The 24,155-nt window shown below is 33.4% G+C and overlaps 1 long non-coding RNA gene across 1 annotated transcript; it reads left to right on the top strand.

Annotated features, from left to right (window-relative positions):
• LOC143078044 (uncharacterized) lies at positions 1-9,173 on the top strand. The gene is made up of 3 exons (XR_012979018.1): positions 1-276; positions 5,356-5,637; positions 8,898-9,173. It is a non-coding gene; the product is annotated as an uncharacterized LOC143078044 (long non-coding RNA).
• Positions 9,174-24,155: the final 14,982 nt, after the last annotated feature.

The following is a 24,155-nucleotide window of genomic DNA, read 5'->3' as shown; positions in this document are numbered from 1 at the left end:
CCAAAAACGATCCAACTATACAACAGACACCTACTGGAGGTATTATAGCCAGGAAAAATGTGAAATTAACGTGTTCGGTTTTTGGAGGAAACCCCTTACCTACATTAAACTGGAACTGTACTGGTACAAAAACAAATAATAATACAGCAAACACCGCCTCGTCTAGTATTGAATTTGTTGTCAACAAAACGCAAGACAATTCCGTTTGTGGTTGTTCAGCCATGCAAGATTTTACATCCTACAGTCCAACTGTTGCTCACAGATTAGTCGTATTTTGTAAGTAAAAAAGATTCATAATCAAATGTAAGTTTTATATTTTTTTATTTGTAAATATATTCATCCTTCTGTTTCCTTTTGAATTTATTGATCTTTGAGGTCATATTTTAAGGTTAAGCGACAGTATCGAGGATTACACATTCTTCAATGTCTCAAATATCTTGTCTTAAATAAATTAAGTATTATTACAAAACATTTGTAGGAAGTGACACACACTACCTTCCTCCATATATAAGTATCAATACAAACCAGTAAACGTCTGTAATGGCATATAGCTGTACTCAACTGTACTGATTTGCACTCGATCAGTCTGAATTAGTCTGAAACTTACTAATCAATACTACTCGACTGTAGCCTGAACCATACTGAACAGTCTGCACTTGTACTCATTTTTTCATTGACCAGTACCTAACCATTTTATAAGTGGTTGAACCTTATCGAACAACTCTGAACCTTACTCGACCTAATCTCAACCATTCTCGACCAAGGCTTAACCAAGTTAGACCTAATTTTGTTTATCTATATTATATTTCATCAATTTAGGACCTGTTTTTCACAAAAGATATTTCCCTTAGAAATGGAAATAGAAAATGAATCCAACAAATGAATGTTTGACAAAAATTCACAAGACAAAAACTCACAGACCAAAGAAATCATGGACAAAAAGTCACAATTTAGTTTTTAGATTATTTTCTTGAACTTTTATATAGATGATGATACACTTAATGTGAAGTAAATATGTAATTAAAAATGTGTTCAATGCATATCAATTACAAACAAATATTTGTTATGAAAACAAAAAAAGATGCTTGGTACTTAATGGCTGCAAGTTCCATAAAATATATCCTTTGCATTATTAGAATATAATAAAGATTCATATTTATCAAGGCTAATGAACAATGTCCTTAACTTATAAATGAATATATGTAATATTAAAAAATATTTCAAGATCTTTCTCTTATATGTTGAACATTGTCAACACATTATTTGTGACTTTTTGCCTTATGATATTTTGTCTTGTCAATTTGGTGACTTGATGTTCATTTATAAAGCATTGAAATGATAATTTAACAATAAACATAATATAATCATTAACACCTTAATTCATAAACACTTATGCATATCTAATATACAATATGTATCACCTTAAAAATAAAGATAAAATAAGATGACCAAATGAAGTAATTTATGGTCTGAATAAAATATCTTGGTATTAATTAAGTTTTCGATGAAATCATTTTTTGTATACATGATATTATGTACATCAAAAACACAAGAAATTTGGACTATTATTTAAATATCTTTTATGGTATTTAAAATTTATTGAATGTTTCAGATATATTTTACATTTCCTGGAGAATGTTCCACACTAACTTAATCTTGGTAAAGATTTGTGTTGTCAGTCATTTTTTCGATAACGCTGTGAACTTATTTTTATTGTAGATATAAGCAATTTAATAATATAATAAAATTACTCACTTTTAACACGAAACGCGCGTCTGGCGTATCAAATTATAAGCCTGGTACCTTTGATAACTATTAGTATGAATATAAATACTAGTATGCCAAATTAAAATAGAAATATATTTTACTTATCTACTGCCCTTGCACGTCACTTTTGTCGGTCGTTTGCAGTTTTCTGTAGTGTGTTCCATGTCTGTTGATGTTTACTAGCCTCTGCCTCTCTTACTTTTCCCTTCTGGGGCCCAGTTGAGTGCTGTCTTTGTGATAACATCCTGGTCTTCCGTAAGAAATGTCCAATCCACCTACAGCTTCTTCTCATGAAAGTTGTGGCATCTGATAAGAAGGTTCTTGTTTGAAATTTTTTGTGGCTAAAAGATTCGTAGAATCTTTCTTTGACTTTTCGTTATTGAATACAGACAGCTTGTTTTGGTCGTGATCTGTCATCCTCCAACATTCTGAAACAAACAAAAGTACAGACAAGACAAAACTGCTGTAAACATTGAGTTTGGTCCGGATTGTATATTGACCAGATTTCCAATACAGCCTGCAGGTTGTTAAACAAACAAGATATAAGGTTAAAAAATTCATTGATTTTGTTCCCTGTTGCTATCTCCATTAAAACTATAACTATATAACTACTCAATGTCTACAAACAGCAAATACATCCAGATTTTAATTAAGAATTAGATCTATGTTTTGTTTAAAAAAACACATGCCAAACAAGAAGCACCTCAAAAAATGTGCAATTACACTCAGTACAGGTGTGGTTTTCAGGTAAAATAACATTGTTTTAACAAAACTCATACTTTAACAATACAATATCAGAACAAATTATAAAAATTAGTTGAAAAGGCTGAACTCGTCAGATGGATACAAATAGAAACACATTTAACAAAAACACAGAGTTGGTTGACTGTTGTACAGATGATATCGGATATGTTCCTTGTGTCGTTACTACAATCCCCTTCCCTTATTACGAATATGACCTACCGAATTAGACTATTTACATATTAACATAAGCAAAACGACGGGTGTCACATGTAGAGCAGAATCTGCTTACCCTTCAGGAGCACCTGAGATCACCCCCAGTTTGTGGTGGGGTTCGGATTGCTTAGTCTTCGGTGTTCTATGGTGTGTGTTGTGTTCTAATATTTGTCTGTTTGTCTTTTTATTTTTAGCAATGGTATTGTCAGTTTATCTATGCATTTGACTATCTCCCTGGTATCTTTCGCCCCTCTTTTAAGAATTCTCAATACAGTACATTCTGTTCTGTTCTGCATTAGATGTGTACAAGATAAGACAACTACTGAACAGTCTTAACATAACGGTAGCATAGACTGAACAACAGATATTAATTGACTGCAGTCAACAAGTCTGAAAATTGATTGAAAGACTGAATAATGTATTGTCCTCAGTCCTTTTCTGATGAAAAAAATGCTTGAGATCAAAATTGGTTTACTGTTGATGGTGTTGTTTTAAACAAAGTAATGATAAAGATATAACATTTATTTAACGAAAGGGGATTTAAAACAAGCTGTTGTACATCTTATAAACAGAGTACGACTTATATAAAAAAGAATAACATGTGGTATGCTTGCTTATTAGATGACTATCAACCAGAAGTACAGATATACTTAAATAACGAAATCATGTATCTATCTCAAATAGCTATGCTTTATCCCTCTTGTTTTGGTATATTTTATACTATAAACAGTGTCGATAGTAATATATTGGTTTGAGTCGTGGAACTTTGGTACTTGAATGCAGAGTTATGCACGAAATTCATGATACAAATAGTTATACTATGAAGGTATCACTTGTCAAAAAGAAGAATATCAAAGAATCCAGGTCATTTAGTTTCACTTTCAGATAAATTGATGATGTTCTTTCCATTAACAATCCAAACTTTTTTATTGGATTCAATTGATATATCCCCCGGAACTTGAAATTAAATAAACAACAGACACGGCTTTCTCCGCATCATTTTTAGACCTTTACCTCGAATTTGACATACACTGTCATCTCAGTACCCAAATTTATGACAAATGGGACGATTTTAATTTTGAAACTATAAATTTACCCTACCTTAGTAGCAATATAACAACTTCACCTTAATACATGATATACATCTCCTAACTTATTCGGTATTTGAGAGCTTGCAGCTCAGACTCATAATTGTAAAACGTCACCAGAGTCTGAGCAGAGAGTTGATGAACCAGGTGTATGTTAAAGAACGGCTCGTCTTTTTTCTAAAAAGTTCATCGGAAGGTACCAAGACCTTGTTGATAATTATTCTGTATTAATTTCGAAAATAAGACACGATGGTCTTGAAGTATAGATTCTGGGTACTAACGTTGACTGTCATCTTAATAACGTGTTATACTATTCTTTAATTTGTCTTTAGGTACATTACTTTTACTTTTTCGTCTTTTTTATTGATATCCATTTGACGTGGCTCGGTACTTATACATCCCGTCGATGCGTCATTGTTCTTTGCTAATTCTCGTTTTCTTGTCTTTCATTTTTGTTAGTGTGCTTTGTATATATGCATTTTGGAGTTTCTTTTTTACAAATTACGTGGCTCTGTTCTTGTACATCCCGTTTTTGTGTTAAACTTTTTTTTTCTTGTTTTGTCAAGTAAATATAAAAAGATTTAGTGGTACTTTGCCAATAAGACAATCAATAAATGTTGATTAAGCAAACGTTCAGCAACCCCTATCGGAACAATAAACCTAAGTACTTTTCTTTTTTTGGTAAATTAAAACAGCTGTAACATCCTTTAAGAATTGTTAACTATACACTAATGGTAATATTTTTCGAAACTTCCTTGTTGATAATAAATTGAACATCATTATAAAATGTGGACAGGTAACCTCAAAATGCCGTTTTTTTCATTATCAATCAAGTATAAGTCAGGTCTGGTACATCTTGAAAATAAATAAAGAATTTTTTTAAAAAATAACAATCATGTATTTGTTGTATTCATAGCATATTTGATGTGCACACTTTCTATAAAAAAAAAATAATTTTCTGTTTAGATTTTAATTAGTATACATATTCAATACTTCATAATCTAAAAGATAAATATTAGACGAAATTAATAGTCATAAGGTTGGTCAACAAAAATAAAAATCAAGTTCACCCAAACGCGACAAACCTTAATCAAAGAGGGACGAAAGATACCAGAGGGACAATCAAACTCATAAATCGAAAATAAACTGACAACGCCTGGCTAAAAATGAAAAAAGACAAACAGACAAACAATAGAATACATGACACAACATAGAAAACTAACGAATAAGGAACACGAACCCCACCAAAAACTAGGGGTGATGTCAGGTGCTCCGGAAGAGTAAGCAGATCCTCTGCCACATGTGGCACCCGTCGTGTTGCTTATGTTGTATCAAATTCGGTAAATAGTATAATTCGGTAGGTCAAAGTTATTCACAATTAAATTGTAATTGAGTGCGGAAATCATAATTTAACAATCAAATGTGTTATGTTCAAAGTACATGCTTGGAATGAACAAGAAAATCAGCATTATAGGTACATGAGGTAAACTATAATCAAATAGTTTTACCAGTCGCAATAACAGAAATCCTTGTTTTATTACAGATGCCCCGGATAATCCTCCTGAAATTCTACAGACACCCAGTGGCGGTATACATGCTGGTGATACGGTGAGGTTAACATGTACAGTATCTGGAGGAAATCCACTAGCCATATTGACATGGGATTGTAATGATAACTCTGTAAATAATACGTCAAATGACATGGCAGAATACAGTATCGATTTAACAGTAGATAAAAGTGACAACAATAGATTATGTTCATGTAAAGCCAGTCATCCAGATATCACATACAAACCTATTAAACGACATGAATTAATTGTATATTGTAAGTAAAACATAAAAGAAATATTAGTAGTAGCATTCCAGTAGTTTATTATAACGTTAGTTCGTCTCCTCTAGCTAAAAACAGAGACCAGAGCTCAGCATGTTTGCGTCAAATTTCAACCCTTTTTTACAGGATTAACACATGATATGTTCTAGAGTTAACTTAATTGATGTTTAAACCTTGGCGATTAACTCACAATATAAATAAAAGTCAGAAGGATATTAATGTAATAACATAAATTTTCGGCACCAGATACGCATTTCGACAATCAATGTCTCTTCAATGATGCTTGAGGCCAAAATATTTGAAAATCTAAAGCTACAATTTAAAGAACTATAAACAAAATAGTGTTAGTCAGAGACCTAGTTATCACATCAATAAACTCTAGAAAACATAAATAGTCTTGACTAAAACATTTGCAATTATTATTATCAGTTTATGGTTAATTGGATACTATTTATTATCAAATGAAAAATTGAAATTCCGTTACTAAGCCATCTTGTCTTTGTGAAATCCATAATGGACGATAAATACAATTGAATCAAAAATGACATTAGTTGTAAAATAAATCGTAGTAGTGGCATCAAAATGTATTCTGACTATATATGTATAAACTGAGCATTGAGATCTTACAAAATATGCTAAATCCCGCCGCTTTTTTTGTGCCTGTTTCATGTCAGGAGCGTCTTACCTACTTAAGTCTACCTAAGTGTTTCCAAACGCAGGAGATCAGCTTGCTCCTCTATATTTGGCTCTATTTCACTGTCACTATCACTGTTGATTACAGTGCTACCTCCGATCATGAAGTTGTAATCTACTGTGTAGTCATAAATCATAGGATGTTCTTTCCAATATCTATCTAGTCTTCGTTCGAATGTTTTAACGTTCTTGGTAGTTACAATTGTCTCAGGAAAACTGTTCCAGACTTCCACTACTCTGTTGGTAAAATAATACTTTCTAACATCCAGCCTGCTCCTGTTCTTGACTAACTTCAATGAATGCCCTCTTGTTGTTGAACCACTACTTAATGTGAAAATACCACTTGATGCCCTTTCATCATAGATGTGATTGAGAATCTTGTACGTCTCGATCATGTCGCCTCGTAGTCTACGATATCTAAGTGTTTGTAATTTCAAGAGTTTTAATCTGTCTTCGTACGATAGATCTTTCAAGTTTGGAAGCATTTTTGTAGCCCGTCTTTGCACGTTTTCAACTGATTCAATATCCTTTTTCTTATACGGACTCAAAACACTGCTGGCATACTCTAGATGGGGTCTAGCTAGTGCTTTGAATAGTAAACAGAAACTCTTGTAGTCTAAATACTTAAATGACCTTCGGATTATTCCTACTAGTTGGTTGGCTTTGTTAACCTGTGTTTGTATATGCTTGTCAAATTTAAGCTTCCAGTCTATGTTTACACCTACATCTTTCTCACATTCCACAGTTTCAAGAGTTGTTTCTGCACCATCATATGTTGGCATCTTGTATCTTCCATCTTGGTTCTTCGTTTGTTTCGTGGATATTGGCAGTACTTTGCATTTATCAGGGTGGAACCGTAACAGCCATTTCTCACTCCATCTGAACAACTTGTCTGTGTCTTGTTGAACTATGTCTATATCATTTGGGGTTTGTATATCTCTATATAATTTTGTATCGTCTGCGAACATAAATACCTCAGAGTCCACACATAAGGGTAAATCGTTTATAAAAAGAACAAACAGTATTGGTCCGAGAACTGACCCTTGTGGTATGCCACTAGTTACATTATGCCACTGTGAGTAATTTCCATTAATTGTACTTTTTGCTTTCTACCATGTAAGAAGCTCTGTACCAAGTTACATGTTTGGTTACTAATTCCATACGATTTTAACTTGTTAATTAAACGCTTATGTGGAACCTTATCGAAGGCCTTCATAAAATCAGTGTAGATAGCATCAATATATCCTCCATTATCTAGAATTTCAGTCCAATGGTCTAGTACTTTTAACAGTTGTAAACCTGTTGATCGTCCCCCGATAAATCCAAATTGTCTATCACTAAATAGGCCGTATTTGTTCATATGGTCAACAATTCTCTTTCTTATTAATTTTTCCATGATCTTACATATAATACTTGTAAGGCTAACTGGTCTGTAGTTCGACGAAAGCTTTTTATCTCCCTTTTTAAACAACGCTGTTATCTGACCAATTTTCCAACCTTCTGGTACAATACCGGATGAAAAAGAACTATTAAAAATGATACAAAGTGGAATGCCTTGTTAGTCTTTTATATTTTAATTTCAGTTGATGTATACCATTTAAAATTCAGTATGACCTCCATTATCACTGAACTAGTAAATAATTTTTGTTTAGGGCCAGCTGAATCACGCCCCGGTTTTTTTCGCTATTTTGAAGACTCTTTGATGGCCTTCTGCTGTTTTTCTGCTGTTTGGTCGTGTTGTCTCTTTGAAACATTTCACATTTCAATTCTCAATTTTATTGATTCAGTGAAAATCCTAAATGACGCTGAATTTTATAAGTTGACTGAAAACTTCTTAGAAATGATAAAAATCAAATACGTTAACCTTTTATAGATGTACATTTACACAATAAGAATCAATATGTGTAACCGACAAATCATACTTTCGACGAACTTTGGTGACGTCAGTCCTAAGTGTGTCTTCAAGTTTTGACTAGTACTAAAGTTTTCTTTAAATTGTATTTTAATGCTTAAAAATTAAATGAAGGATGATATCAAACATTTGTTGAATACAAAATCCACGAAATCGAACTTTCTCCTTGAAATAACGTTAACAAAATGTTCATAGGTGATCAACACTTTGAGTTCATTTAAACGATTATCATTACTAGGCAGTGAACTCGTAAGAAGAAGAATTTGTTTGATGGCAGTGGTCAGGTGTGAAGGAGTTTTAACTTACACGTTTTTAATAATTTATATAGTTGCCTGTTTATGAAAAGATTGACAATATCATGAATATAATGACAATTACGTTAGCTTGTCTCCTCAAGCTTAAATAAACACAGAGCTCAGCACGTTTGCGTCAAATTACCACCCTTCTTTAGAATTCTATGTTGTGTCTTGTGTACTATTATTTGTCTGTTTGTCTTTTTCTGTTTTAGCCATGGCGTTGTCAGTTGATTTTCGATCTATGCGTTTGACTGTCACTTTGGTATCTATCGCCCCTCCTTTATATACAATTTTATATACCACTCTATTTATCTACTACCCCAAACGAACACTTAATTCGATGTTCATTTCAGATGCTCCTGATACTAACCTCAGTATTACACAGAATCCAATTGGAGGTATACTAAATGGAAACACCGTGACACTAACATGCACTGTATCTGGCGGTAACCCACTTGCAACACTAACTTGGAGTTGTAATGGTACCAAGGAAAACCACACATCATGGACCACAGTTTCATACAGTATAAAACTGTTGGTTGATAAAAGCTACAACAACAAGATGTGTACGTGCACAGGCCAACATGTTATACCAACATACCAGCCAATTTTAAATCACAACATGGTTGTGTTCTGTAAGTTCAGCTGAAGTTTCTAATACTTCATTTGGGTTTTATTTTTGTTTAAAAACTTTAGATCTAGTCACTACTTTCACTTTACATTTGTTAACAAAAATCATTACTAGCATTGCAAATGTAACAAGATAAGCGCCTGAGTTCAACCTCAAATTTTTGGTCGGGTTCGTATTGCCTAATCTTTAGTTTTCTATGTGAATATAAAATAGATGTGGTATGATTCTAAATTAGACCAAATGAGAAAGAAATTAACAAGTACAGGTCATCGTACGGCCTTCAACAATGAGCAAAGTCAGCTATAAAAGGCCCCGAAATAAAACGCATAACCGAGTTTATGAATATCAATCTGGATGTTTGCCAAAATCCTCAACTGTACATCAGCTTCTAGAATAATATAATTGTATTCTTAACTCGCTAGAAAAGAAGGAAATAAATTGTTTTGTCAAGGTTTGACAACGAAGGCTCTTACGAGACATGAAGCTTCCGGAATACATTTTAACATACCAGACTGGTTTGAAAGTTACCTTTGTGATAGAAAACAAACAGTTGTGATTAATAAATCATCATACTCATTGTGAAGTTTATCAGCTGGAGAACCTCAAGGCTCCCTTATTGGTTTCGTATTATTAATCATATATATAAATGACATAGCAGAAAAACTCACATCTCTGACTACACTGTGTGGTAGTGGTGGTGGTTGTATGTCGTACTACACGGACGTTCTGAAGAACGACATTTTAAATTCTGTTTTTACAGAATTGAAATATGACAGAACTTTATCAGCTAAGTATATGTACTCTGTGTAGACAACGACAACATATATAAATTAAAACAAAAATTAACATAAATAATTGTTTTCAAGATTTGCAAAAAATTAACATTCTCTTTTTCTATTACACTAATATGCATATACGGGTATATATATATATATATATATATATATATATATTAGACGCCCCAGGTGATTTTCCTAGTATACAACAAACACCTCCTGGAGGTATAATCACCGGTAGTACTGTGATTTTAACATATTCAGTCAAAGGAGGAAATCCTCTGGCCATATTAAGTTGGAATTGTACTGGTGATAAAACTAATAGAACAACTGATACTACATCAATTTATAGTGTATCGTTTAAAGTGAACAAAACCCAAAATAATGTAATATGTGCATGTTCAGCTTCGCATCCTGTTACGTCATACACACCTGTCATATACCATAGTTTGGACGTTTACTGTAAGTATAATACGATCTATGAATATCGTTTATATACCATATCATACAAGTTTGTAGACATCAGAATTATTAAGTTTTTTATCTATTAAAAATGATAAGAACTTCAAATTTAAAAAAAATGATATCAACTAAACAAAGGATAACGGAACATATTTTACATACTGAACGTTAAGAGAATAGACATAGTTTATTATTATTCATAGCATCTGCAATCAAAATTTTAACTGTGCAAAAGACAATTGAAGATTCCAAAATGACACAGCGTTTGCTATCTTGATATAACCCATCTGTCAAGAAAACCGACATATATATCTGTAAATAAAAAAAATATCTTTTAACATTTTCCAATACATTTGTATGTTGACCGTTAATAAATTGAATTTAAAAAACGTTTGCGACGCGTATATATGCTACAACCTACGATTACTATAATAACGTTTACGCGAACAAAATAAAAATGTCAAAATTAAGGCTACCCAAGTTACCGCGTTAAATGTGTCTATTTAGTCGGTAGTTATCGGTTATTTACTACAGATTATGTTGTCTACATGCAGTTAAGACCATGTTCACATTGATCTAAACTCGGTTTTGTGTTAGTGTATTTCACACGTGAACGAAACTCAATTACGTTCTATTGATAAAAATCTAATTTTTAGAATTACAATTTAGTTTTGTCAAATTAAATAATCGCCTTCATAATTTTGATATCAGTCCAGTCGCTGCATTATCGACTGGAAACCAGCCAGAACCATGACCCTGTGACAACCTCCCCCACCTGAAACATACGCGTACTAAACATTCATCATTTGTTCCTTGAAATGCCAAACACTAAGGGGGATGAAGGGTTGGGGAGGGACCTCTGATTTATGAAGATGAGTATTTAATTTACAAAACTAATTTTTAATTCTAAAAATTAGATTTTTATTACATTAAATACCTCACCTTCATAAATTGAGATAACAGAATCTTACGAAGCGCTGATCCCCTCACTAGGAGGAGGAAAAACAACCTGTTGGGCAGCGACTTAAGGCCCTAAAGAATAGAGGTTGTCACATTGAAGAGGCATGGACCGTAAATAATGGTTATAAAAGGTACTAGCTGACCTCCAAAAACCAGCTGACATGATTTCCGACATAGAGGAGGAATTAATAATGTTACAAGCAGAGGCTTAGGCTCTTATTTTATGTGCTTTAACTTGATGTTTAGCTAAAACTTCAGAAGAATAAGACTTATAAGCCAAAAAGACCGTATTGCAAATCCAGGTAGAAATGGTTTCAGCAACAATGTCAGAAATTCCTTTTTTAATAGGAGTGAACAACCTTAAAGAACCAGCAGATCTTAATTTTGCTGAAGAGGCAAGGTACAAAAGCAAAGTTCTCACCGGACACAAAACCTGATTATCTGCAGAGGCAGGTAAGGCAGGGATAGCAATTATACCAGAACCTTAATCAGGTAACTGGGTCTTAGCTAAACAAAAAAAGAAGAATCAGTGAGAAGGATTAAGCAAAGCGGAGACAAGACTGAGATATTGGCAAGTCATGAATCTCACTCCTTCTACGACCAGTAGTAAAATCTATAAGAAAATAATATGTATACGATACAAGTTTGAAGAAGGCTGAATGTGAAGGTTCAAAAGGCGGAAACTGAAGAGCCTTCAAGACTAAACCTAAGTCCCAAGAAGGATCCAAACGCCTTTGACGATGTCTATTAAGGCAAAAGGTTTTTTTTATCAACAAAGACAAAAACTCATTATCACTAAAATCAGAGCCTCCTGAAAGAGATATTGGTCTTGCTATGGCAGATCTATATCCCTTTATAGTAGAAGAAGAATAACCCTTTTCTTCAAAAAGATAAAGAAAACAATCCGCTAACTGTTGGACAGTAACAGTGAGAGGATCAATCTGTTTCGACTGACACAAAGTACAGCAAATTCACCATTTGGAGTCATTTAACTGGTCCTGTAGATTGTCTGACTGATCCTTGGTTGCTCTTTCAGAAAAACCTCCCTTTCTCCGGGAAATTGACAGCAAGCAAGCGTGCAGATGAAGATTCTCTAGACCCTGGTAAAGCTTTCTTTCTTTTGATTTGAGACAGTAGATCCTCTCAAGGAAGTCGAAGCGGCTTCGCACAACCTAGAAGAGGTAGTTCTGGGAACCAAGACTGTTTTGGCCGAGCCGGAGCAATGCAAATGGTCTTGCAAAGATAGCTCTGAATGATGTGCAAGATCTTGGGAAGAGAAGAAAAAGAGAGAACATGTAACTGAGCATTCCCTTCCAAAATAGGGTCATAGCATATATAACACCACCGTCTGAAAAAATCCTGGTTAAAACTAGGGGTGCAATAGCCAGGCCAAAAGGAATAGCATTGAAACTGTAAACCTTGTCTGCCCGAACCAGTCTCAGGAAATGACGAAACTTGTGAGAAATTGGGATGTGAAAATAGGCGTCCATGAAATCTAGAGAGGTTGTCCAAATTCCTAAATGAGTTGTCGACCTGATAGACCTGTTGGTTTCCATTTTGAAATGTGGGACAACCAGATACTGATTGAGGACAGAAAGATCTAGAACCGGTCTCATTTTCCCGTTCTTCTTGGGAACCAAGAACAGCCAGGAATAAAACCCTAGATGAAAAGGAGGATTTACCTCCTCCAACATACCCTTTTGAATAAGAATATTCACTTCGTCTTGTAACAACTGATTCTTTTGAGAATCCTTTGTCACTGACAGATTGATTGGAATGGGAGAAAGAGGAGGCTGTTCCAGAAACTGAAGCTCAAATCCCCTCCGTAAAATCAAAAATACCCACTTGTCTGAAGAAGAAGAAGAAGAAGAAGAAGAAGAAGAAGAAGAAGAAGAAGAAGAAGAAGAAGAAGAAGAAGAAGAAGAAGAAGAAGAAGAAGAAGAAGAAGAAGAAGAAGAAGAAGAAGAAGAAAAAGAAGAAGAGAATCCTTAGGCTAATGAGAGGAAGAACGGTTGTTAACCTGAGTAGTCTTGACAAATATTTTCCCATCAGTGACATTAACATCCACCTTGATAACAGGAGAGCCTTATTCATCTCCGCCTCCAGCTGATCTAAGGACACAGAGAACAATTTCTCAGTCAGAGTAAAGTCGGCCATAGTACCTAGAAGAAGGAATTGAGACATTCCAAGACTCTTGTCTACCTGAAGCAGCATAGACATTAGGTTCCCCTTTGTCCTTTAAAAGAGACCCAGCTGCTGACAAAAACTGCTCAGCTGTCTCAAGAACAAAAGTCTGACACCTCAGATTATTCTCCGACTTTACATATGAAGCCTGAGAAAGTCTGAGGCCATCAAAGGTTTCGAACCATGTAAACTAAAAAAAAAGCCTTATCACAGACAGGAGCCGACATACCCAAGGAAAATCCATGAATCTCAAAGTCCTGAGATCTGCATTTCCCTGGGTAAGAAGCAGATACCAGATAACTTACTATCAATAGTTTTGCTAGTGTTAGCAAGATTCTCAGCCAAAGGCCAGTTTACAAAAGACAAGGCGGTTGTAAAATGATCCGACATTGGGAAAGAATGAAACCCCTTAGAATCTGCCTTGACTATCCCAGAGCAAGCCATAAAATCAAAAGGAGTGGATGAAACTCTTGGTGGAGACGACATGGTCATATCTGACATATCCCTGCAAATAGAGTAGACTAGAATCCAAAGGCAATCAGAAGAGTTGCCTGAAGAAGGATCATTAGGAATCAATTCATCTCCTTCTGTGCTTGCAACACTGGCAACATCCGAAGAAACACATTGGTAATCCAATAAGTTACCCTCTTGACTTCTTGAAACAGAATCATATTCCTTCAAATGTCTAAGAGGTCTGGGAGTGTCCTGTGGAGGATCCTAAGACAAACCCCTAGACTCCATAAGATAAAGCCTGTTACTTAACTCAATGAACTTAGCAATAACAGTAGTTTGAATCTTATGGATAGAGGTGGTAGGACTCCTCATCTCATTCTAAATGGAGGATGACTCTGAAGAGAGTCTACCACCAAACACCTGACAAGACCTAACTGATTGAGCCGAATAAGGATCAAATGGCTAGGGATAAGAAGGCAAGATAGGCAAACCCACAGGCATGGGAGGGTATGCAACATTCATGGGCCACATAGTCCTAGAAAAGGGGTCACTCCTGATGCAAGCTGGTAGAGTCTCTTGTATACTTGTCGTACAAGAAACAGGAGACGTTGGTATCTCTGCCTAGTTACGGTATGTGAAACCCTGCTGGGCCTAGATAACCCCAAATAACTAGCACCAGAAGTGTAAGGCAAAGTCCGTAAAGAAACAGGTTCTGGGTCCTGTTCCAAACTAACACCAGAAATACCTGGGATAAACTTCAAACTCCTATCCTAAAACTCATCTGAATGAGTGGCCGAACGCCAAGGGGACAACAAACTACTGGAAGGTGTGTGTGTTTGACTGTCAATTACTTCTTACCCTTGCGTCGCCGAAGCTTAAATTTATCCACATTCAGATAAAATGAATTTATTTATCCAAATAAAATAATTAATAAATACAAATTATTAAATTTCTATATAGAAAAACAACTTGGTTTGCAAAAAACGTTTTCCTTCTCCACAAAAAAAAATCGTACAGCATGTACGAGGAACCTGGAAAAAAGAAGATTTAGGATGTGCATGTGTCAGGTGGGAGAGGTTGTCACAGTGTCATGGGTCTTTGCTGGCTGATTTCCGATTGAATAATGCAGCGAGTGGACTGGTATCTAAGTAAAAAGGTGAGGTATTTAATATAATAAAACTCATTGTTATGTGTACACAAAACAAGGTATTTAGAACATGAATTTTACCAAGGACAATTAAAGAAGAACCTATTTTTTAATAACATTTATATCTATTACAAATATAAATAAATTTTTTTACAGAATTGTTTATCTAAACTCGAGATATTGCTTTGTTAAAAATAAAAACTTTATGTAGCTTTATTAACCCCTTACCAAAATGCAAGACTCAAAGCATCATTATTGCCCAACACATAATTTATTTGAAAATGTCTTTCCGAATGATCGACTGTCCCTCTTTTCTAAGGGACACAACTCTTGCTTAGCTTAGTAAAGCTAAAATAAATCCGGGTGAATATGACAAGGGAATCGATATTCTAGTATCAGATCGATGTATTTGTATGTCACAGTCTTTTATTATTATAATGACATTATTTTAACTTATTCATTCGTTTCAATTTAAAAAAAAATTTTTCCGAGAGAGTAAATCCAATCGATAGTTTCGTTATTCAGGTCTATTCATTTTGTTTTATCTCACTCTTTCTTTTCAAAAGAAAATAAAACAAGATTAACGACGCCGTTTGAGTAGTTTTAGGTGATCATCAGCGGCTATAATCCTCACTTTATACACACCCAAGCTTATTAGTGTAAATCACACATTAATTGTTTGGTAAGCATTTTAAATACTTTTTCATGAACATTAACAATGTATCACTAATTATTTATCAAAATTCTATAAAAGATAATCTTAGGTAAACACTCATGGAAATAGCATGTCATAAATCAATACAGTGGTCAGTGACCGGAAATTTAATTACACGTGTATTGTCAGATTAACTCACCAATCCATTTAAATCCTGGAGGTCATGTTTTGACATATGTGTATTAGTTCGAGATAAAAAAAATGAATTTTGAATGCTTTGTTAACCTTGAGACCGTAAATTTAGTTCGACTCAAACGAAATTTCGACTCATCCAATTTCGACTCATCAGGAGTCGAATTACATACTTTTGTATGGAATAAAGTTCGGGACCACATGAAAACTTCGACTCATCCGAAATTTCGAGTCAACCGAGTTCGAGACAACGAGAGTTAACTGTATTAAAAAACCGGGAACAGAAGATGATTTAATATTTTTTGTTCAATTTCAATTTTATTTTCTTACTGTGGAGTGCTCCCTCAGCTGGCCCCTATATAAAATTGTGTACTAGTTCAGTGAAAATGAACGTCACACTAAACTCCAAAACATATAAATGAACTAAAACCCCCAAAAATACAAGACTAACAAAGGCCAGAGGCTTCTGACTTAAACATGTTTTTGAGATCTCAATTCTCCCCTTATACCTCTTGCCAGTGGGTTTTTTCTTTGAAAAAGTCCCCAGACACACATAAGAAACTATCACGATGCTGAATGAGTTTTATACCCGTTCATAATTAATATTTGAAGATACGTATAATTTTATGTAAACAATTTAGATACTTATTTTATTTAGATTCAAGACATGCAGAAGTCTCAATGAATTTGGCTGTTTTTTTTGTTTTTTTTTATTATTCTTCAACAATATTTGAAAACACAGACCGTACTTGCAAAATAAAACACTATCAGCCAACTGTTCTAATAAAACCAAAGCAAAAAATATATTTAAACTAGACAGTACAGTTACCTCACAAAACTTATTTACCATACACAAAAACAAAAGGACATGATTCTTTTTATATTAACACGGCTCTCAAAGAAAGCACATTTGTTTTCTTTTTAACCACAAGTTTGTGTTACGTTTATCCTTGTGAAACACTCGTAGCTAAAACCTTACGCTTAACGGTAAGTTTTATCGTAAACGTAAATCGTACGATATTTTGTGAACCGCTAGCCTGGTCTTTGTTTCTACATATATATATATACTCTCTGTGAAATACGTTCCCATATCTACACATATTAGTTGTTTTCATTTATTCTTGTACAAATAGAATGATTCTTATAAAATGACACTTTCGTTGATCGGTATATAAATGCTATCATAAAAGAAGGAAACGATTATTTGTTTAAATGGAAATTAATATACAGACAAGCTATCAGATGAAATGGAACAATACATGTATTTATACGATGGGAAAGAAAAAAAATGTGTTAAATTGCTTTGCAGTCTGCTCAAATTAATAGTATATGCATCACGTTTATTTTTCTTTGTAATTCTCTTTGGGTTGCTTTTAGTTTAAGATCCCATTTTCGAACTTATTTCTCACAAAATCTTGTAAATTGCCACAATAGAAAAGTATTGCATGACTGTATACGACACTTTTAACCTTCTTCTAAATTGTGGTTCCTTGGCTTTCAATATTTGCTAAAAAGAAAGAATAACCAACACATAAGTAAAACAATAATACCTGTGGTACCAATACATATGACCAGATCAGTAGTTTAAACAAAAAGAAGAAATATTAACATATTAATTTCAACCCTAAAAGTATATTCGGTATTCAATACCAATGATGCTGTCATTTTAATGATGTTGTCATGTATGATATATACTAAGCAGGTGCTGATAAAACCGAGGGGACTCTACTGAAAAACGTTACGAAAATTAACCAAACCTACTCCTCAAAGTAGGCTAGCCCCTCTTCAAAATCCAACTTTGTTTAAATATTTTATTCATGATTTTTAATACCGGCATATGATTCCAAGTATAAAGTACAAATATTGGCGGTGATGATTGAAGAAGGCATATATTTTTGTTATACATACTAATCTGCAAATTCAGTATTTTAAATATAAAACTTTAGGTAATATTGGCTAAATTGATACTACGAACATTTCAGTGTTATACCATTCATGTTCCTAATATTTTACAATTCATACAGAGAAACCAAATGTACAGCTACATTATACTACCAACTCAATTTAATTAAAAAATACAATTTTACTCCATGTTGGAATGGGCCGTAAAGGGTTTATCATCGGAACCATTGATATCTAATACAAATCATGGTGTTTTGATTAATTGAGGAAATTTCGGCACTCTTAACTAGGTATCACAAAATTTCAAAGTCATGGTGTACCAATAAACTGTCCTTTATGTACGATACTAATAGATTATCGTTAATCATTTTAACGGGATTGATTTTCTCTCGTGAGCCAGAACAGCGAAAGTTATTAATTTAAAGCAATCGAGTTGAGATGACCAATGATAATCTGGTTATCGCTATTTACACGAGCAACACGACGGGTGCCATATGTGGAGCAGGATCTGCTACCCTTCCGGAGCACCTGAGATCACCCCCAGTTTTTGGTGGGGTTCTTGTTGCTTATTCCTTAGTTTTCTATGTTGTGTATTGTGCACTTTCATTTGTCTGGATGTCTTTTTCCTTTTTTAGCCATGACATTGTCAGTTTTTTTCCCGATCTTTGAGTTTGACTGTCCCTTGGTATCTTTCGCCCCTCTTTGACCTATAATGACGTTGTTAATTTCATTGACAACGGGCACGTACTATCTATTTTTAGCGATATTTTTTCATATCACTAGACTCCGCTGAGAATGGAAACTATCAGTCAGCAAGCTCAAATGAAAATTTCGTAATATAGCGATAAATGCTGTTTTATCATGCATATTTACTGGATAATAATTCCGCCATATACACATTATGACACATAGGCGCATCGCATTTGAATTATTTGACTTCATATTCAAAATATTACAAAATAATGTTAATTAGAGACGACTATCGATTCAATTGACATTTCTCGTTTTCAAGAAAAAGAAAAGGAAAAATTCCCTACTATATTTTATAGCTTAAAATTAGTTATAGTTGGGGTGATACGTCAAGACATAGAAATTGCATTCAATTAAATATGCAAACATAATTATGGTAACACATCACCAGAGCCAATTTGATATTGATTTTGATATAAATGATTTTAAATGTAGTCTCATATTTTCTGAAATGGAATAAAATTGATGTAGAAAACTTATTTTGAAATTGTAGTTGACCAAATGTTTTAAGTATGTTAGTCATTTTGTTTTAGTTAAACCTTTTCTTGACCAAACCAAACCATATTCTCCACATTATGTTAGTGCGGCCAAAAACAGTTCTTTTCACTTACAACTAACAATAAATGCTAACCCGACACCAACTATAGAATGGAAATTCAGGACAGAGGCGGACTTTGATTCGTGCAATTTTATAACAATAGTCTCTAACACAACAACCAATAGTATTCAAACTTCATCATCAATACTGATCGATGATGTACAAAGCGATATCTTCGGCGAGTATACTTTTGCAGCTAACAATACAGTTGGCACCTTTTTTCGCAGATTTGTTGTCATGAAAGAGGGTGAGTTTGATTTCAAAACTTCTAAAAACTTATTTTATTAATAGTATAGCAATTCGAAAACTATTTATGTATTCTAATGTATTACCATGCAGTGAATCCATACAAATATACCTTAATGATTAGTTCAACTTATTTGCAAGTGCCTTTTTTTATTTCATTTCTGAAAAAAATATACAACAACGTCTATAGCAAAGTAGTACGACCAGTTAACTTTAAGTCTTATAGGTGAACGGATGTATGCATATTTCGTATGTTATGTTACTTTCTGCGTTTGCATTTGCGTATTCACGATCAAATGGAAATTCATCATAAAGGTATATTCAAGTAAACGCACGTGTTCTATGTTTCCGTTTAGTCAACAGTAACGCGCATTTTTTTATATTTTTCACACGTTTACTTTTGACATGCACTAAAATTATGGAAAAATACCTAAAATAAAAGTATTACAAAATACGAAAAGTATTTCGACTTGTACATGTTGTATATGACTGTTCTTTTATATTGCATGCTGCATGTAAAACAACAACACTTTAAAAGATTTTTTATTCGATTTTGAAAAAAAATTAAACTTGAATTACAAAAGTTATCTATAAGTATCACTGAAATTGCTTTGTTTGATTACGAAGGCCTGTTTCAAAATTGTTTGTATGACATTAATGAATACAAACGAACCATGTATCACGAAAATGAATATTTAATGACATTAAATGTATGTGAACAAATGTTGTATTAATAGTTTACATTGTTTACGAAATATTATCGGTTACGCATCCAGACAAGCGAAAGACTACATATAGTTATTTTGAGTAAAGATATCGGACCACATTATTTCAATTAATGTTACATTATGTCAATATAAGTTGAAGCAGACGACAAAATTAGAAAGTTTATAGCATTGGCGAATGATAAATGATTACTTTCATATACTTCACATAGTCATAACAAATGAATGAAAACATCACTACTCATTGAGTAATGTCTATATTACAAGTAAAATAGTTGCGAGATATACCAGAGGGGCATTTAAAAAATAAAGTGACAACGCAATAGCTAAAAAAGAAAAAAGAAAAAAGACAAATATTAGTACACAAGACACAGCATACAAAAACTAAAGACTAAGCAACACGAAACCCACCAAAACTGGGCGTGATCCCAGGGTACTCTGGAAGGGTCAGCAGATTCTGATTCACATGTGGCACCCATCGTGGTTCTCATGTCAATACACATCCGGGAAATAGTTTAATTCAATATGACATGTATTGAATTAGTAAAATAGCCGATTTAAGAATATATTAAGAAGAAAAAGAGGTATGATTGCCAATGAGAAAAATCTCCATAAGAGACCAAATGACACAGAAATTAACAACTATAGGTAACCGTAAGGCCTTCGACAATGAGCAAAGCCAATACCGCATGGTGAGCTATACAAGGCCCCGAAATGACAATGTAAAACAATTCAAACAAGAAAACTAACGGCCTAACTTATGTAGAAAAAATTAACGAAAAACAGATATGCAACACATAAACAAACGAATTGCAGGCTCCTGACTAAGGACAGGCACATACATACAGAATGTATCGGGGTTAAACATGTTGATGGGATCCCAAACTATAAAAACCCGTTGAAAAAGGCTTGACTCATCAGATAGATAATAATACACATACTTCTTATACAAGTGAACGTAGCTGGGTAATTGTACATCCCAACAACAAGAAGACACTAAGTACAAATCTGAGAGTACTCGAAGTTACTTACAGCTAGTCAAGGCCACTTCCAACTAAAGAAAATCATGCGTCTAAGACTAAATATAACATAGATTTAGAATATTTATAGATTCAATAGTATTTACTGTATTAACATTCGACATGTTTGTAGCATATTTAACACAAGTGAAATGTCCAATCACAAATGAAAATACTGGCATGTTTGTAGCAGGAATAGTTACACTAGTTGTCGGTTTGATGAGCCTATCGGCAGCCGTAATTTTTTTTGCCAGAAACGGTAAGTTATTTATTTCTTAAAAGTTTACTTCAAGAAAGTTATATAAAAACAAGATATTTAAGTATTCTCAGCAGCCTTTTTTCCAAAATTCAAGTAAAATGTTATTATACGTCGTATCAAATATATACTATAAACTTTAACTTTAATTGTTTTGTAAGGTACATTGATATACTGAATACATATTACATCCTTTTCAAGAAAACTATTGGCTCCAGTAAAACAAAAATTAACATATACATGTAGCACTAACTTTAACTAATTTGTTCATGCAAGAAATTGTATCTGCCTGAAAAAATGCTCTACATAGATTTCCTATGTATTTCAATTTGCCATCAAACGTGGAGTATTGTTACTGAAATTTGAAATATGTTAAAATATCAATAAATTAAAACCACATATGGAGTATACTAAATGTTATTATAAACTTCATGTCAAAATGCCAGATTTTGATAAGTTAATACGAGGGAAATGATTTAGTCTATCCCACAGTAAACTTTGTATTTCCCTTCACGGAGACGCTTAATTAAATGTATGCTGTATTCGATACAGAGGGTTGGTATGTACAATATGTCATGGTGTTTTACTTTGAATTTGTAAAATTCATAGACAGTAATAACAGAACATTCAGTTTAATGAATTTAATAAAACATGTATCTGAGACTGTGATAGAGCAGATCATTACCCCTCCAATAGACATTGAATTTTTCAACCTTGTCTTCGCCTTCTTTGAGTATAAATCTGCTCTAGATCTATCACAAATGCATCTGATTTCGATAATCAATTGAATAAAGTCGCTTTCCTCTTGGGAAAATTATTTCAAAATTTGATGTTTGTTGATGTCTTTTAGAAGATAAACACTCACATTTCTAAATATTGACGAATCTTTCTGTAAAATAGTAATATAGTGAACAGTTCAGTCCATAGAAGTTGGATTACAATTTCAAGTACAACAGTTTGGCATATTCCCATATGCAATGTAACAACACTTATACTTTATGAAATGGATCCATATTTTTGCGCGGCGCAATATCATACATATATCATTTACGCTATATGCAAGAAACACATCTTTAACGTCTTAAGTCTATCTAAACATCAGAAATGATGGTATGAGACACAATTGTAAGAATAAACTAAGCTTACCAATGAACAAAAAAACCTTTAAAACATAGACGTCTTCTATAGTGTTTTTTTTTTTAAATATCAAAAGTTCAAAGTTTTTTAAATATGATAAATGATAAACTTTCAAATTGTACACCTTATTCTTTATACGGACAGTCTAGTGTGAGCACCCTTGGTCCTATGATATACTATCATACTCACATTTCATAAGAACATAAAACAACTACAAATTTTCCTTGTTATAAGTTAACGAACAACATGCTTAATCTTTTCGTTTTCATATAGTATGATGGTCAATAGGAGACTAGAGACGACCACGAAATGTGTTTACATTTGGCGATATTTGTTTGTACTTTATGATTCTAAAATGTTAATGGAATTACTTAAACAAAATTCAACAAATAACGGGAAAAAACGAAAACAAGAATATTCCAAATTAACAACTTTCTTTTATTGAAGATGCATGCTTACAGTTAGTTGTAGTTTTATTTATATTTTAAGGTTTACAGAACAAGGCGGTGAATACGTCGAAGTATGTATAAGAGAATGTAGCTTACACGCTTAAACACAATTCACAAATTAGAGACGACACATTCACATTCAAATGTAAATCGCTGTAACTTGTAAAAAAAGACAATACAAAGAATGCATACACAATCTGTAAATCGTGAAAGACTAAAATAATAAGTTCCTGTAAGCAATATCTATGTGTGCAATCAAAACCATTTGAAAAAAAACCACATTGCATTTTCAGGCCAAATATACAAGAGTACTATCGTATTATATCAATACAATACTCACTTGATATATATATTACATAATGTATATGACTAATTTTCAGATCTGTTGAATATAGTGATGTGCAGAGAATGAATCCTGCGTTTACAGATGTATACACTACGTTACAGTCTAATATTGGTATGTATATAACAAACACGTATACCTAGATTAGCAGTGGTATGATGACACACGTTCAATTATAAATGTATAGTACTTTGTTAACAGCTGACAGATTTGCACTCATACATTAGCTTCATTTTTCAAATTCAAAATAATGGCACAGATACTGCTTTGTCGAAGTGCTAAATTATGTCAAGCTCACAAAGAACAACCAGTACGATTCAGAAGGGTAATTCTATTTCGTTCATTCTTTGCATGTCCAGGTCGTGCGTAATGGCAATTTTGTTAAACATTATGTATATTTTTTCATCGTTATAAATAGTTGTATTCTGAAGTAGACTTCGTATTATAATATAAGAAAACAAAATAATTTCCGAAACAAAATAATCACAACCGTTGAACTTATACAGCATTCCTACAGATGGCTGTATCATTACAATTGATAATAAAATACAATTAAAAGAGATAACTGTATTGTATTTGAAGCTTTAAGGACGTCCATCGTAGTTTTACTGTCGCAAATTTAGTTTAGCTAGCGACGCGTAGCGGAGACAGGTAAACGGGTATTTGCGACAGTAAAACTACCGATGGAAGTCCGCAAAGCTTCAAATACAATACAGTTATCTCTAT

Source organism: Mytilus galloprovincialis, chromosome 6, assembly GCF_965363235.1.
Source record: "Mytilus galloprovincialis chromosome 6, xbMytGall1.hap1.1, whole genome shotgun sequence".
Taxonomy (NCBI): Eukaryota; Metazoa; Mollusca; class Bivalvia; order Mytilida; family Mytilidae; genus Mytilus; species Mytilus galloprovincialis.
This window is presented reverse-complemented; position numbering and strand designations above follow the sequence as displayed.